Raw genomic sequence first — 14,212 nt, 5'->3', positions numbered from 1 at the left:
GGAAGCTCAGGCCACAAGAAAACTGCACATTCATGCAAAATTCAGAAACTTTCAATTTTAATGTCTTGAGATTTCATTGTGTTTCTAAGATCCTTGATGTCCCACAGCCTCCTCTTCTCAGCCTTGGAATCTGAGGCACCTGGGTTGTAAGTGATGCTATGTCAGGGTTCACAAAGGCTCACAAGGCTGAGATGTGGCCAAGACGAGCTGACCCTGACACCATGGAGCAAGGCCTATGTGTGCAAATGAGTCATGAGCTGAGAGGAAAGAGCTTGAGCCTGAGCTTTTTTTTTTTTTTCTTTTCTTTTCTTTTCTTTTTATGATGATTGCTTGAGTCTGAGCTTGTTTGCCAGATGCTTTCACTAGCCTAAGCTTGTTTTGTGGATGCTTTCTGCTGCCAGCTACTTTGTAGCCCCTCCTGTGTGACAGCATCTTGCCATCAACGGGCTGCAGAAGAAGGGGTGCTTGTTGCTATTGTGAGCAAACACTGCATAAACAATCAGCTCACATGTGTGTCCCAGAGCATATGACCAATGACCTGGAGAACTCTCAGGCTGTGGGGTGGAGAGAAGGCCATTCTGAGGTCAACTGAAACCTCACTTGAGGGGCAGTTCCATAGATGGGAATGAGGAGAGAGTCATGGCCACAGCCACCTGGCCAAGGAGAGAGGCCATAACTGCCAGACAGAACCGAGGATGGAGGGGCTTCAGCAGCACGAACAATCCACACTCAGCCTGGGTCACTCTCTGGGACCCATATTTCCCTCTGGCTGAAAGGCTGAGCTGCTCCAGGGCCAACTGTGAGGTCAGACAGCTGCCCAGGGATGTCTCCGGCCACTCAAGGGTGTGTACTCCAGAGCAGAGAAGGGTGGGATGGGGGCAGGGGAAGGAAGGACCCTGGCCTGGGGGTCCGGCCTCCTGGTTCAAATCCCAGACTCATCACCAGCCTTCTGGGGAACCTGCGGCCGTGTTACCCCTCTCTGAGCACCTCCCTATCTGGGCCCCTGAAGGGGCTCTGCCCGTTTTGAGGGGCAGAGGACCCCTCTTCCAGGCTCAGGGTCAGAGCTGGCTTCTCCAGAGTTGGCAAGTTGGCAAAGTTGGCAAGTGGCTGGGGCTTCACCACCTCTTCCTATCAGAGGCTCATGGCTCTGTCCCTGGGCAGGGGCCACTCTCTGCACTACAGAAGCCTGCCTATTCCCCAGTATCCCTCCCACTGGTTATTATTATTCAATGCAGGAAGAGGAGACCACTCACCTGTAATTTCAACAGCAGCAAAAGACCTGAGGTTCCACCATCAGAACTTCATGCCCTAAGGAAGATGCAGCATTTCCTGTAAAATGCAAGTGCTTCTAGGCAGAGGTAGCTCCTGAAGCCATGATCGGTTATGTATACCTTAGTGGCAGCTGATTAATAGACCCTTCCCAAGAGCCAGCTGACCAGAAGCACATCGGAGTAAAAGGGAAGATGAAAACTTGGGTGCCTGGAGGAAGGGAACAAATGCCAGCAGGAGCATGGTAATAACATAGGTAAAATAGCAGACGTTTATACATTATGCCTGTGTGCCAGGCACTGTTGTAAGTACTGGATAGATAGACAGATAAGTGGATAGACAGAGAGCTAGAGCTAGAAAGAGAGAGAGAGAGAGATTCTGGCAATAGTACTATGCCATGGGTGTTGTTATCATCACCATTTTACAAATCAGGAAACGGAGGCCCAGAAAGTTCACGTGTGCTGGTCTTTGCCCTCCAGACCCACCCTCCACCTTTCTCCTCCCTGCTCTGTGACCTGAGGGCTGATCTCTGCCCTCAACTTTACCCACTGCCTTGTCCTCTGGCTTCTAGTTGGACTCAGCCAGGGGCATTGGTAGGAGTACAGGGGGTCAGAGTATTTGCCCAGCTTCCTTCCTGCCAGCCTTGGTTTTAGCAGAGCTGCTTTCCTCTTCTCCTGGCCACAGGTCCCACCCTCGGCCCCTCTCCCAGGGCTCTAGCTGCCGCCACTTTCTTCACATGCCCCTTGCCCTTGCTCCTGACCCCTCCAGTCCCAGAGGTTGCACAGCCTTCTGGGGCTGCCCCATGCTTTGTAGGTTCTGCACATACCTCTGTAAACAGCCCCTCCTGCAAACTCTGCTCAAACATCCATTTCCTGTGGGACCCTGCTCAATATCACTCATCCGGTAAGAGCTAGAGGCTGAATTCAAACCCTGGCCGTCCAGCTGCATGCTGCCAGGAGCCTCTCAGCCACTATACCCATGCCCCTCATCAGTAAGTGTTGGCAACTCCTGAGCCTGCTGTGCACCAGGGTCTCTGTGCATTGCTCTATGGAATGGGATCCCACAGGACTTGGGTCCTGAGATCAGTGTCTATGATGGAACGCGGCATTTGTGACTTTACACAACAGTTGCACTCAGCAGGGTGGACTCACCTGATGTTCACAGGCCTGAAACTGACCGAGAGTCTGGAATATTCCTGCCATTTGTCCTGTCCTCAGTCCTGACTGAGTGCTCTTTGAGCACTCAGCCATATTTGAGCACAATAGCCATGTCAAAGATGAAAATCAGTCCAGGCTCCTTGCTTTGCCACGGGGGAAACTGAGGCCCAAAGAGGGGTGTAGCTTGGGCCAGCTCTCCTGGCTCCATATGCCAGAGGAGGCGTACAGCTCTGGGCAGGAAGGATGACTGTTTCCATAGGAGAGTGCCAAACGCAAGGTTGGCAGGAGGGGTCGGAGCTCAGCGTCCTCACCACCACTGACATTCCAAGGCTCCTCCGTTGGAAGCTTTATTTGGAGCCTAAAAGCTGGTAATTGGGAGAAGTCAGTGTGACTCATATACCAACACTGTTTTTGTTTTTCCTTTCTTAAAATTCTCAACTACTGGCTATTTTTATTTCAGAGCCAGATTTGATTTCGTGGTTTTCTTTCTCCTCTTCTGGGATTTTTTGCCCTATTGCCACAGAAACCCTGGGCCCCTTCCCCAGCTGTCATGAAGGTGCCTGAGTGATGGTCAGAGAGATGACTGGAGGGGCCCACCCGGCCATCGCAGCAGCAGCAGCCAAGGCAGGACTGAGCCTCCACACCCCACATCTCATTCGTGGCCAGCCTGGGATGCCTGCCTCTCCTGCCCTGTGGTGTTGCTGTCCTCATATGACCCTTCAGTCCCCCAACATGTGAGTCTCCTGGGGACTCAGACCTGCAGCTCCTCACTCAGTCCCTGCCTTGGCACCCCTCCCACCAAAAAGTCTCCTCCACAGGCCCTGGCTTGCTGCCCTCCCCCTAGACATCCCCTGGTCTCCCCCAGCCTCCCCACCTCTAAACTCATCATTTGTGTTCTTCCTCCATATGGCTACCAAAGTCATCTTTCATTTTTAATTTTTATTTAACCAAAATATCATATAAGCACACTATTTTCAAAAATAGTGCTACAAATTCAGGAATGCAAACTAGGAATATAAATAAGCTTTCTTCTTTCTCTCTTTCTCTCCTTCCTTCCTTTCTTCCCTTCCTTCCCTTCCTTCCTTCTTTCCTTCCTTTCTTCCTCCCTCTCTCTCTTTCTTCCTCTCTCTCTTTCTTCCTCTCTCTCTTTCTTCCTCTCTCTCTCTTTCTTTCTCTCTTTCTTCCTTTTCCTTTCTTTCTTTCTTTCTTTCCTTCCTTCCTTCCTTCCTTCATTCCTTCCTCCCTTCCTTCTCTTTCTTTCTTTCCTCCTTTCTTCTTTCTCTCTCTCTTTCTTTCATTCTTTCTTTATTCAAAGTCTTGCTCTGTTGCCCAGGCTAGAGTGCATTGATAAAATCAGAGCTCACTGTAGCCTTGATTTCCTGGGCTCAAGTGATCCTCTTGCCTCAGCCTTCCTGGAAGCTGGGACCACAGGAGTGTGCCACCATGCCTGGCTAATTTAAAGAAATTTTTTAGAGATGGGGGTCTCACTATGTTGTCCAGGCTGGTCTTGAACTCCTAGTCTCAAGCAATCCTTCCACCTTGGCCTCCCAATGTGCTGAGATTATAGGCATGAGCCATCACACCCGGCCAGAAATAAACTTTATTAAGCTGATAAAAGAGTACCTACAAAAATCCTATCGCAGACGTGATACTTGGAGTATCGTGTGGAACACTTTCCCTCTGAAATCAAGAATGAGGCCAGCATGGTTGCACTGCCACTTTTATTCATGACTGTACAGCAGGTCTTAATCAGTGACATAGATAAGAACAGACAAAAAGATATGCAGGGGCCAGAACACATTTTCTAAATTCCCAATATTGTAAAAACATTTTTAATTATTTTATTGCTTAAAAAATAGTATAAACTACCTGAAATCCTTAGAAGGAGCAAGGTAGATGTGGAAATTAAAGATGCCACCAATTATTTGCTACGGCTCTGAGTCAAATTCCTCTCTTCTTGAAGCTGAGCTGGCTTTAGGGACCTGCTTGAGCAGAACATGGTGGAAGTGATGGATTGGGGCTTCTGAGGCTAAGCCATAAGAAACCTTGAGAATTTCACCTGGCCCTCACTGTCTCTGGGAGCCCTGATCCATGATAGAAGTCCTTCCTATATTGAAGGTCCTCGAGACCTCCAGTCCTGGAAAGGGCATGTGTAGATGCTCAGACCAACAGTCCAAACTGAGCCCAGTCTGCCAACTCGCGCTGCCAAGGTGTCAGACGCATATGTGAATGAGACCATCCTAGACCTGCCGATAGCCCATCACACAGCTGACTGCTACTGAGTAACTTCTGCCAACTTCAAGCCGAACACAGAACTGCTGATTTGAACTCTGCCTGAATTTCTTGGCCCACAGAACAATGAGATATAATTAAAAGGCAATGGTTCAAGCCACTATGTTTTGTAATTTGTTTTACAACACAAGATGATCAGAATATAGCTGTAACAAATAGTGAGTACCAAACTTCTACGTAAAGATATACATGGATATTTTCTTCTATTTTTTTTTTCTATTTTAATTGGTTTTAGAGCTGGGATCTCACTCTGTGGCTAGAGTGCAGTGGAGTAATCATAGCTCACTGGAACCTCGAACTCCTGGGCTTAATCGATCCTCCCACTTCAGCCTCCTGAGTAGCTGAGACTAGTTATAAGCCACCATGCCTTGCTGATATCTTCTCTTTTACAAAAATTCATGAAAAACTGTCATCTCCTGCCCGATCCTTGGTTCCTGTCCCTAATGGCACCAACTTTCAATTCTTTTAGCCCTTTCTTCTGGTTTTGATTTCCAAGTTTTTAAAAATAAATATGTATGTGTTTATAATGTTATTACTTGAATTGCTTGTTTTTACAGAATCTCTTAACCTCCTGTCCTGGTAATCTGGGATTTAACACTTTACCTGTGACTCTCCCACTTCCTTTATTCCCAGATTTCCAAAAGCACACATTTTAATTAAATCAGTAAGCACATTTCCGTTACTACACCTGTGTAGAAATGGTTCCGGATGGGTCAAATAGTGACTATGTTTATTTCCTGTGGCATTTAACCCTTTCTTCCCCGCTGGCATTCACCCCTTAGACCTGGCCCTCAGGATTCCTGCACGGGCCCTATGCTGGCCCTCCTCTGAATGCATCTCTCCAGAGAGATTGAGGTGCTCCCAGGCCCAAAGGGATGTCCCTACCTGGGGCCCCCACCCCTCCCCTCCAGCCACACTTCCAGTTCCTGGGACTCCCGAATTGCCTGGTCAAATGTCCACAAGCCCATTTCCAGGGAGTTCTCTCCAGAACCACCCCTCCTAAGGAGGGCACATACCCCTGGACCCTAAAGGAGGACAAGAGGTGAGTGCTTTCTGGAGGGGTGTGGACAAACTGGAACGTGAAGGCCGACATGTCCCCATGCATGTGCACCAGGATCCTCAGGAGGCAAGAAATGGAGATCGGCCTCTCCAGGGGCCTGCCCTTGGTCTCGTGCTGGGCCAGCATTAGACTGAACGGCTATCCCCCCGGTACCCCACCCGCCTCCATTGACTTGGTTTTCTAAATTCCTATAGCCATTTCTCCACAGTGTTCCAGATATATCTGTCAAATGTCTAGCAACAATTTCACCAGATGCACCAATACCTCAAACCATCTCATCCATCCATTCCATTTCCCCCTTTTGTGTAAAAAAACCTAAAGAAGAAACACCCAACAGCTACTGGGTGCCAGGCAGTGTGCCCAGTGCTGGAGCACGTGTGCTGCATAAGGTCAGCTCCTGTCCTCCAGAAGCTTGCAATCTGCTGAGAGGGCAACGTGAAGCTTGAGGTTATCTTCTGAATGCTACTGTTGCAGGATTTTCCTTAGTTCAGCTAAAGACGGGGTTCTTTGTCCCATGGCCATGAAAATTCAGGCTTGCAGACAATTTGGTAAGACAGGATTTTATTGGGTGGAAAGGAAGACAAGGGGGAAAAAAGGACTCTCACTAGACCAGGGCCCCTTGCTGGAGAGCTTCCTACAGGCAGCTTGGATCCCAGATTCCACACAGGAAAAGGAGGGGCCAGGCTCCTCCCCACTGCAAACGGTGCAAACTTCCTGAGGCTCTACCCCAGTGCTGGAGTTTCTTTGGGGACCCCTTCCCACCTGGCTGTCTCACTGTCTACACAGGTCCAGGCTCCCAGGGTGGCTGGGGGGGACCCAGATACATAGAGAAAGACAGGCAGAAGGGGACACAGGGTGAGATGTTTTCATCTTGGGAATCCGTAAACTTCTTACTGTAAAATTTCTTCAAACAAATTGAATGGGAAAAACATAAAACCAATAAGGGAGATAAAAGTGAGCTGTTTATGGAACCCTATAAACAGGGGTGGCTCAGAACACGATTTGAAAATCACTTTTCCAGGCCATTATACCAAGGTATTTATAGCCATGTCACCTTTTTTGCAACTACAAGCACCAAATAAGAATTTGTTTGTTGATTCTTGCTCCATACATGAGTTGAAATTAAGGCAAGCCTTCATTTAGCCAGGGGGACAGAGGTTCTCTACCCCTACCTTAACTCAAAGCAGTAAATGGCTAATAGCAGGTGCAAGGGTTTAGCACCACTCTGGGGGGTATTTGATCAGGAGAGTGGGCTTCTGTGTTCCTCCAACTGTATCATGAAGACAACCACCCACTCCAAAAAGCACCAGGCAACTCTGTCTGTCTGGTACCCACCTCTCCATCCTTTCCTCCGTTCACTCACTCAACTCATACATTTGGGGACCACCAGTTTGTCAAGGTTCTCTGTTAGGTGTTTGGGACTACTGCGGTGAACCAGATACCCACCCTAGCGTCAGTAGAGAAGATAAGGCCTGTGTCACAAGAGAGGTACTGGTCGAGTGTTACAGGAACTCAGAGGTGGAAGAAATCTCTGCCAGCGGAAGGAATGAGGGAAGGATCCCTGTGGGAGATGGCACTGAAGCTAAGCATTGAAGGCTAGTGGGACCTGGACATGGGGAATCAGAAGTCCGTTTCAGGTCAAAGCCTTCGTTGGGAAGACCAAGTTTCCTTTCTGCCAGAGCACAGTGGAAATGGAGGGGGAGGAGCAGTGGTGAAATACATCCCCTTAAAGCTGCCCTGAACCCAGACCCAGCTGGACAACCCCTGGCTCATATGTGTGCCTGTGTCACCTGGGACCATTTTCCAGCATTTGCCATGTGTACAACCTGTCCAATCAACTCAAGTGAGAGCACCCCAAGGATCAGGACTATTTCATCTGTGAAGACAAGTCGCTGCATGGAGGTGGAGCATAACAAATGCTTGCTTGCTTGCTTCTTCGTTCATGCAACAGATGTTTATTGGGCACCTACTATGTATCAGCCTCCATTTTAAGCACTGGAATAGAGCAACGAACAAAAGAGATATTGCCCCGCCCTTGTGGCACTGACACATCAGTGAAAGCTGCAGGCACACGCTTTTTTCCGGCTGGCTAGACAGTTGATCTCCAACTCACCCTGAAGATTGAGAAAAACAAACAAGGGTTCTCATCTCAGCTCCCTGCTTAGCTGTGTGACTCAGGGAAAGCTCTGTTATGCCTCTGAGTTTGTATCCTTGTTTATGAAAACAAGGCACTCATGATCCCACCCCACAGTGGGGCTAACGTGGAACAACGTGGGGAATGGAACAATCTGGGAGAGGTAGGTGCCCAGCACAGTGCCCTGGCCTAGTGGTACCTCTGCGTTACAAATATTAGTCCCTTTCCCTGCCCCACGCTAAGACCTCAGTTTTCTCGTCTCTATAATGACCAGTTTGGGCCAGATGCTCTGCTCTCAAAAGTCCTTCTTGCAGCTGTAACATTTTGTGATTTCAAAATTCCAAAAAGGCAGGAGCAGTGGGAGGGCTCGTGTGTTATTCCTCACAGTAAATCAGCCCCCGTATGAAGTCACCTCGCCTCCCTGGCACTTCTCAGGTTTTCCCTTTATGAGGTTTGGGACCTGCCAACTCCTTTGAGCCACACTGGCTGCTTCTCCAAGTGTAAATGGCTTTACCATCCGCGTGTGCAGCTTACCCGTCCCCCTGCAATCCTGTGGAGAGGAAAATGGCCCCTTCTTATGCAACCCTGTCTGGAAAGACAGACAGCAAATGAGCACAGCTAAAAATATTTCATTTTTGTGTGTGGTGGGGGGCCGAGGGGGGTTGTGGGAAGGTGGGTGACATTCCAACATGCTCTGGATTTTTATCTGTGTTTTGCTAGGAATATAAGAAATAAGAACACAAGAGTGGCAGCTCGGGCAGCTGTGAATCCGTCCCACAGTGCTTTCAGTCCAGGATTCTGAATGTCCTCCTCCTCCTTCCTAGAAAATGCACCCAGTCTGAAGGTTCTATCCAACCTCATTAGTGGATACGGTCGATTCCCGCCCAGACTTTCTCAGATCTCACCCTCTGGCTTTTTGGAGCTCTACTGCTAATGGCAGCAACTGTGACCTTCAGAGCAATGTTCTTGGACACTGGAACAGCCTCACCACAGGGAGACCTGGACATAGGAAGGATTGATCTCCATCCACCCAACCTCCATAGCCAATGCCTGCCATCTCAGAGCTCCCCCTGGGAACAGGCTGAGCACAGGACTTCACCTGCCCTGGAACCCTTGCTTGGCTTCTTCCCCTAGCCGATCCTGCCTCACCCACTTCCTCAGCAATCCTCCACGGGAGCACACCCTGGGCCAATCCATGGCACCTGAATGCTGGCTCCAGGTCTACTCCTGGTAGAACCCCACTTATTTTAGAACACTTATTTTAGAGATAACACAACAGACTCAACGTGGCTAGAGGAAGTAATAATCATGACTTTTTCAAGTGCCAGTGACAGAAACCTCTTTCAAATTAGAATAAGTAAAAAAAGCTATTCATTTCAGTATTTGCCTTGAGGCCTCTGGATAGAGGATAGGGCTTTGCCTTGAGGATAGAGTTAGAAACTCTAACAATTTCAAGTTACTCCTTCTTCCACGTGGCTGAGGAAGAAGATTCTAGGGAGTTCCTTGTAATTCTTAGGGTCTGTGGTTCCAGAGGAAAGGAAGGTGCCCTTTCTTATGGTTCTTGGGAAGGAAAGAGGAAGAGGAGGAGGCAGCTTGAGGAAGACTCTAATTAATCTTGCCTTGATCACATCCTGATACCAGAATCAGTTATTCTGGCTAGACTGATGAGTCCCTGAATGGCCAGACCACAGACTTATGCCCGTACCTGGCCAGCAAGGACAGGTCTGCCCCATCTGAATCACAGGGAGTGGAGGAGAGGAATAGGGAAGACCAGGGCACTGAGTTAGAAGTGACCTACCAAAGGCCAAGGACTTAGTAAGTTGTAAATTTGAGATTTGAACCCAGGTGCTCTGTCTTGGTGCTGAGGGTTGGTTTCATTACACCACAGCTGTGATCCACAGCACCTAGCCAGTACCAGGGGCATCTCATGGTCAACATCAGCAGCCATGACATCCACTAAATTTATAGGAAATCTTTAACCTTTCAACTCACTTTGACTAACACTCTCTTTTTCTCCATCCCCAGAAAACTGCAAGACGTGCAGACTAATTGTAGATTCATATGCAATTCTAAGAAACAATACTGGGAGAGCCCAGGTATCCTTTAATAGTTTCCCCTGTTGGTAACTATGGTATGCGATCACAGCCAGGAAATTGGCATTGGTATAGTCAAGATGTTTCCCACCACAAGGATCTCCCATGATGCTCTTTTACAGCCATACCCACTTCTTTCCTATCCCCACCTCTTCCTTAACCCCTGGAAACCACTAGAGAATCTTATGTTCTCCATTTCTATAATTTTGTCATTTAAAGAGTGTTATATAAACGGAATCATATGGTCTATCACCTTTTGGGATCGACTTTTTTTCACTCTGTGAATTCTCTGGGTATTCAGCCAGTTGCTGCGTGTATCAATAGTTCATTCCTTTTTCTTGCTGAATAGTATCCCATGATCTGGATGTACCACAGTTTGTTTAACCATTCATTCACCTGTTAAAGGACATCTGGATTGTTTCCAGTTTGGAGCTATACATATAAAACTGCTGTAAACATGCATGTATAATTATCATGTGAACACAAGTCTTCATTTCTCTGGGATAAATGCCCAGGAGTGCAATTGCTGGGTCATATGTAGTTGCATGCTTAATTTTTAAAGAAACTGCCAAACCGTTTTTCAGAATGGCTGTACCATTTTTTCATTCTCACCATGTTTATATGCATGATCCAGTTTCTCAGCACTAACACTGTTTAGGTTAGCCATTCTGAAAGTTGAGTAGTGATATCTCATTGTAGTTGTAGCTGCGTTACCTTAATGGCTAATGATGATGTGCCTCTTTGCCATCTGTATGTCCTCTTTGGTGAAATGTCTGTGCACATTTTTGCCCTTTTCCTAATTGGATTGTTTGAGTATTTTACTGTTGAGTTTTGAGGACTTTATTCCAGATACTAGTCCTTTGTCAGTTATGTGGTTTGCAAGTATTTTCTCCCAGTCTTTAGTTTTTCATCTGCTTAGCAGGGTATTTTTCAGAGTAAAAGTTTTTAATTTTGATGAGGTCTATGTATTAGGCCATTCTTATGTTGCTATACAAATATCCGAGACTGGATAATTTATAAGAAAAGAGGTTTAATTGTCTCATGGTTCTGCAGGCTATACAGGATGCATGATGCCAGCATCTGTTTCCAGGGAGGGTCCAGGAAGCTTTTCCTCATGGTGGAAGGTGAAGTAGAAGCAGGCACTTCACATGGAGAAACCAGGAGCAAGGAGGCAGAAGGTGCCACACATTCTTACATGACCAGATCTCATGAGAACTCACTCGCTATGGTGAGGACAGCACCAAGCCATGAAGGATCTGCCCCCAAAACCCAAACACCCCCCACCAGGCCCCACCTCCAACACTGGGGAGTACACCTCAACATGACATCTGGAAGGGACATCCAAACTACGTCAGTACAAATTATACACTTTCCTTTTTATGGATCATGCTTTTGGTGTCAAACCTAGGGACACTTTTTTTTAGCCCTAGATCACAAATATTTCCCCCTATGCTTTTCTTCTAAAAGTTCTATAATTTTATGCTTTGTATTTAAGTCTGCAATTTTTGTATAAGGTATGAGGTTTATATCAAGGTTCATTTTATTTGCCCTATAGATATTCAATCACCCCAGCATCATTTGTTGAAAAGGTGATTCTTTATTGAATTTTTGCACCTTTGTCAAAAATCAGTTGCATCTATTTGTGTGGGTCTACTTCTGAGTTCTGTATTCTGTTTTATTAATCTATGTGTTTATCCCTCCAACAGTACTACACAGCCTTGATTACTGTAGCTATGGTGTAAGTTTTTTGAACTTGGGCAGACCGATTTCTCCCCATTTACTTTTTCAAAATTGCTTTAGCTATTGTAGTTCCTTTACCTTTCTATATAAATTTTCAAATAATCTTGTCTAGATCTACAATTGGGAAGAATTGGTGCTAATTCTTCTTTAAAGTTTTGGTAGAATTCTCCAGTAAAACCATCTGCCCTGGAGATTTCTTCTTGGAAGTTTTTTAAATTATGAATTTAATTTTTACATATAATTAAACATTACATATATATTATCATTCATTTTGAAGGATTTTTACATTTCTATTACAGATTTACTTTTGAACCCAGGAGCTGAAAATTAGAGCTGAGTGTCCAGTGTAAGAAGTGGGGAAAACAACAAAAGAATAAACTGAAAGAGACTAGAAGGAAGGAGTTAATAAAAATAAAAGTGAAAATTCATGAAATAGAAGATGAATACCCTAGAGATCAACAAAGACAAAGTTAGTTCTTTAAAAAAAGAAATAAAGTAGAAAAATGTGTAGTAAGAGAGACAGAGATGGAGAGAGGGTAGGAGAAACAGAAGAAGGAGGAGAATAAGAAGAGGAGGAGGAAGAAGAGGAGGAAGAAGAAGTTGAAGAAGGGGAGAAGAGGGAGGAGGAGGAGGAAGAAGAGAAAGAATGAGGAGGAGGAGGAGCCGAAGGGCTTGCCCATTGTTTCCTCATGAGTAGATTCAGGTTATGCATTTCTGGCTGGAATATTACATAAGTAATGTCAGGGCCTTCTCAGGATATCACATCTGGAAACATATGGAGACATATGATGTCACCTGCCCTTTATTGAGGATACTAATTTTGATCACCTGGTTTAGGTGTCGTATAATTTCTCCACTGAAAAGTTATTTTTTTAGGCTGGGTGCAGTGGCTCATGGCTGTAATCCCAGCACTTTGGGAGGCCGAGGCAGACGGATCATTTGAGATCAGGAGTTCAAGACCATCCTGGCCAACATGGTGAAACCCTGTCTCTACTAAAAATACAAAAATTAGCTGGGTGTGGTGGTGGGCGCCTGTAATCACAGCTACTCGGGAGGCTGAGGCAGGGGAATTGCTTGAACCCAGGAGGCGGAGGTTGTAGTGAGCCAAGATAGCACCATTGCTCTCCAGCCTGAGTGGCAAGAGCAAAACTCCATCTCAAAAAAAAAAAAAAAAAAGAAAAGAAAAGTTATTTTTCCTTTGCAATTATCAACCAACACATAGAGAGAGAGTGTTACACTATGAAAATATCTTACTTATCACCGAACTTTCCACGAGCTTTTGTATCCATTGCTGAAACTTGCCTTTTCCAAAGTTTACCGCTACATCCCCTCCACATTTGCCAGGGAGCATGCAGCATTCTACATTCTTGGCGATAGCCCTCCCTCCTCTCCCATGTGTGTCTATTTGTTTGTGTTTACCTGCTTATCTATTTATCATGGCTATAGACTCTAACACTTCTACCTTTTCAGCAATTTATAATTTACTGTTATTCCAAATTATTTGAGTGTTCAAATTATCCTAGATTTGACCAGTGGAAATCCCTTCCAGTTGGTTCTTGAGTCCTTGTGACATGCTCCCATCATTTTTTGAGTGAGTCTTTCCTTCCTGGCATACTGAGATGTTTTAGGCTTATCTTGTACCTATGCTGACCCCACCCTAGAATCAGTCATTTCTTCAAGTAGCCCTGGTTTCTTTCATTTGGGAATAATAGTAGAGACCAAGATCTAGGCATTGGGTGTGCTCACCACTACCAGGGTGTCTTTGATCCTAGGTCCTTTTAGCAAACAGAGCTAGGAAACATAAACACACAATCATACACACACACGTATGTACAAATACACATTACATGTACATATTCCTATACATGTACACATACATAGACATATTCTAGAAATCATGAGTTTACACTGATACCTCCAACTCCAATTTATCCCCATTCTTTCTTGCCTTCCCTCAGTCTGTATTTAGCTGCCCCTTCTTTCACAGTGAAAATTCTATCTCCCAACTAGCACCATCCCCTCATTTAATCAATCCTACATTCATCTAAAATGGTTTCAGAATTGCCTCGCCCATAGCACTAGAACAAAGCAAGCTGCACTTCCGACCCCTGCTGCCTCCGACCCAAGTCTGAAGTTATATAGTCGAGTACTGTATTCATATGCCTCTTGGATTCATTTTCTTTTTTCCCTTCTGTGTGGTTATGGTACTTTTCCGAAATACAGTTGAGTTCATTTAAATACAGTTGAGCTTGGTTTGTTAAAAAGAATGGGAAGGGGAAAAAACCTTCCCCCTTTACATTCTTTTAAATTTTATTTAATTTTTTTGAATATGCAAAAAATTTACATGCTTCCAAAAGTCAAAACTATACAAAAAGGTATACTCAGAGAGGTGTCACTCTCTCCCACATTCCTCCCGCCCCATCCCTCCACACTTGTAAGTAACCAGCTTCATTGTTTTCTGGCTCAT

The 14,212-nt window shown here is 45.8% G+C and overlaps 1 long non-coding RNA gene across 3 annotated transcripts; it reads left to right on the top strand.

Moving 5' to 3' along the window:
- The first annotated feature begins 482 nt into the window (after positions 1-482).
- On the top strand, positions 483-5,183 carry LOC129050144 (uncharacterized). 3 transcript variants are annotated; one of them, XR_008513663.1, is made up of 4 exons: positions 483-843; positions 1,236-1,513; positions 2,950-3,160; positions 4,390-4,875. It is a non-coding gene; the product is annotated as an uncharacterized LOC129050144 (long non-coding RNA). The 3 variants fall into 3 exon arrangements; XR_010137178.1 differs by lacking the exon at positions 4,390-4,875 and adding an exon at positions 4,954-5,183 and having other exon boundaries at positions 509-843; XR_008513662.2 differs by having other exon boundaries at positions 511-843; positions 2,950-4,875.
- Positions 5,184-14,212: the final 9,029 nt, after the last annotated feature.

The sequence above is a fragment of the Pongo abelii genome, chromosome 16 (genome assembly GCF_028885655.2).
Source record: "Pongo abelii isolate AG06213 chromosome 16, NHGRI_mPonAbe1-v2.0_pri, whole genome shotgun sequence".
Taxonomy (NCBI): Eukaryota; Metazoa; Chordata; class Mammalia; order Primates; family Hominidae; genus Pongo; species Pongo abelii.
The sequence above is the reverse complement of the archived record's forward strand: the minus strand, read 5'-3'. Positions and strand labels throughout refer to the sequence as shown.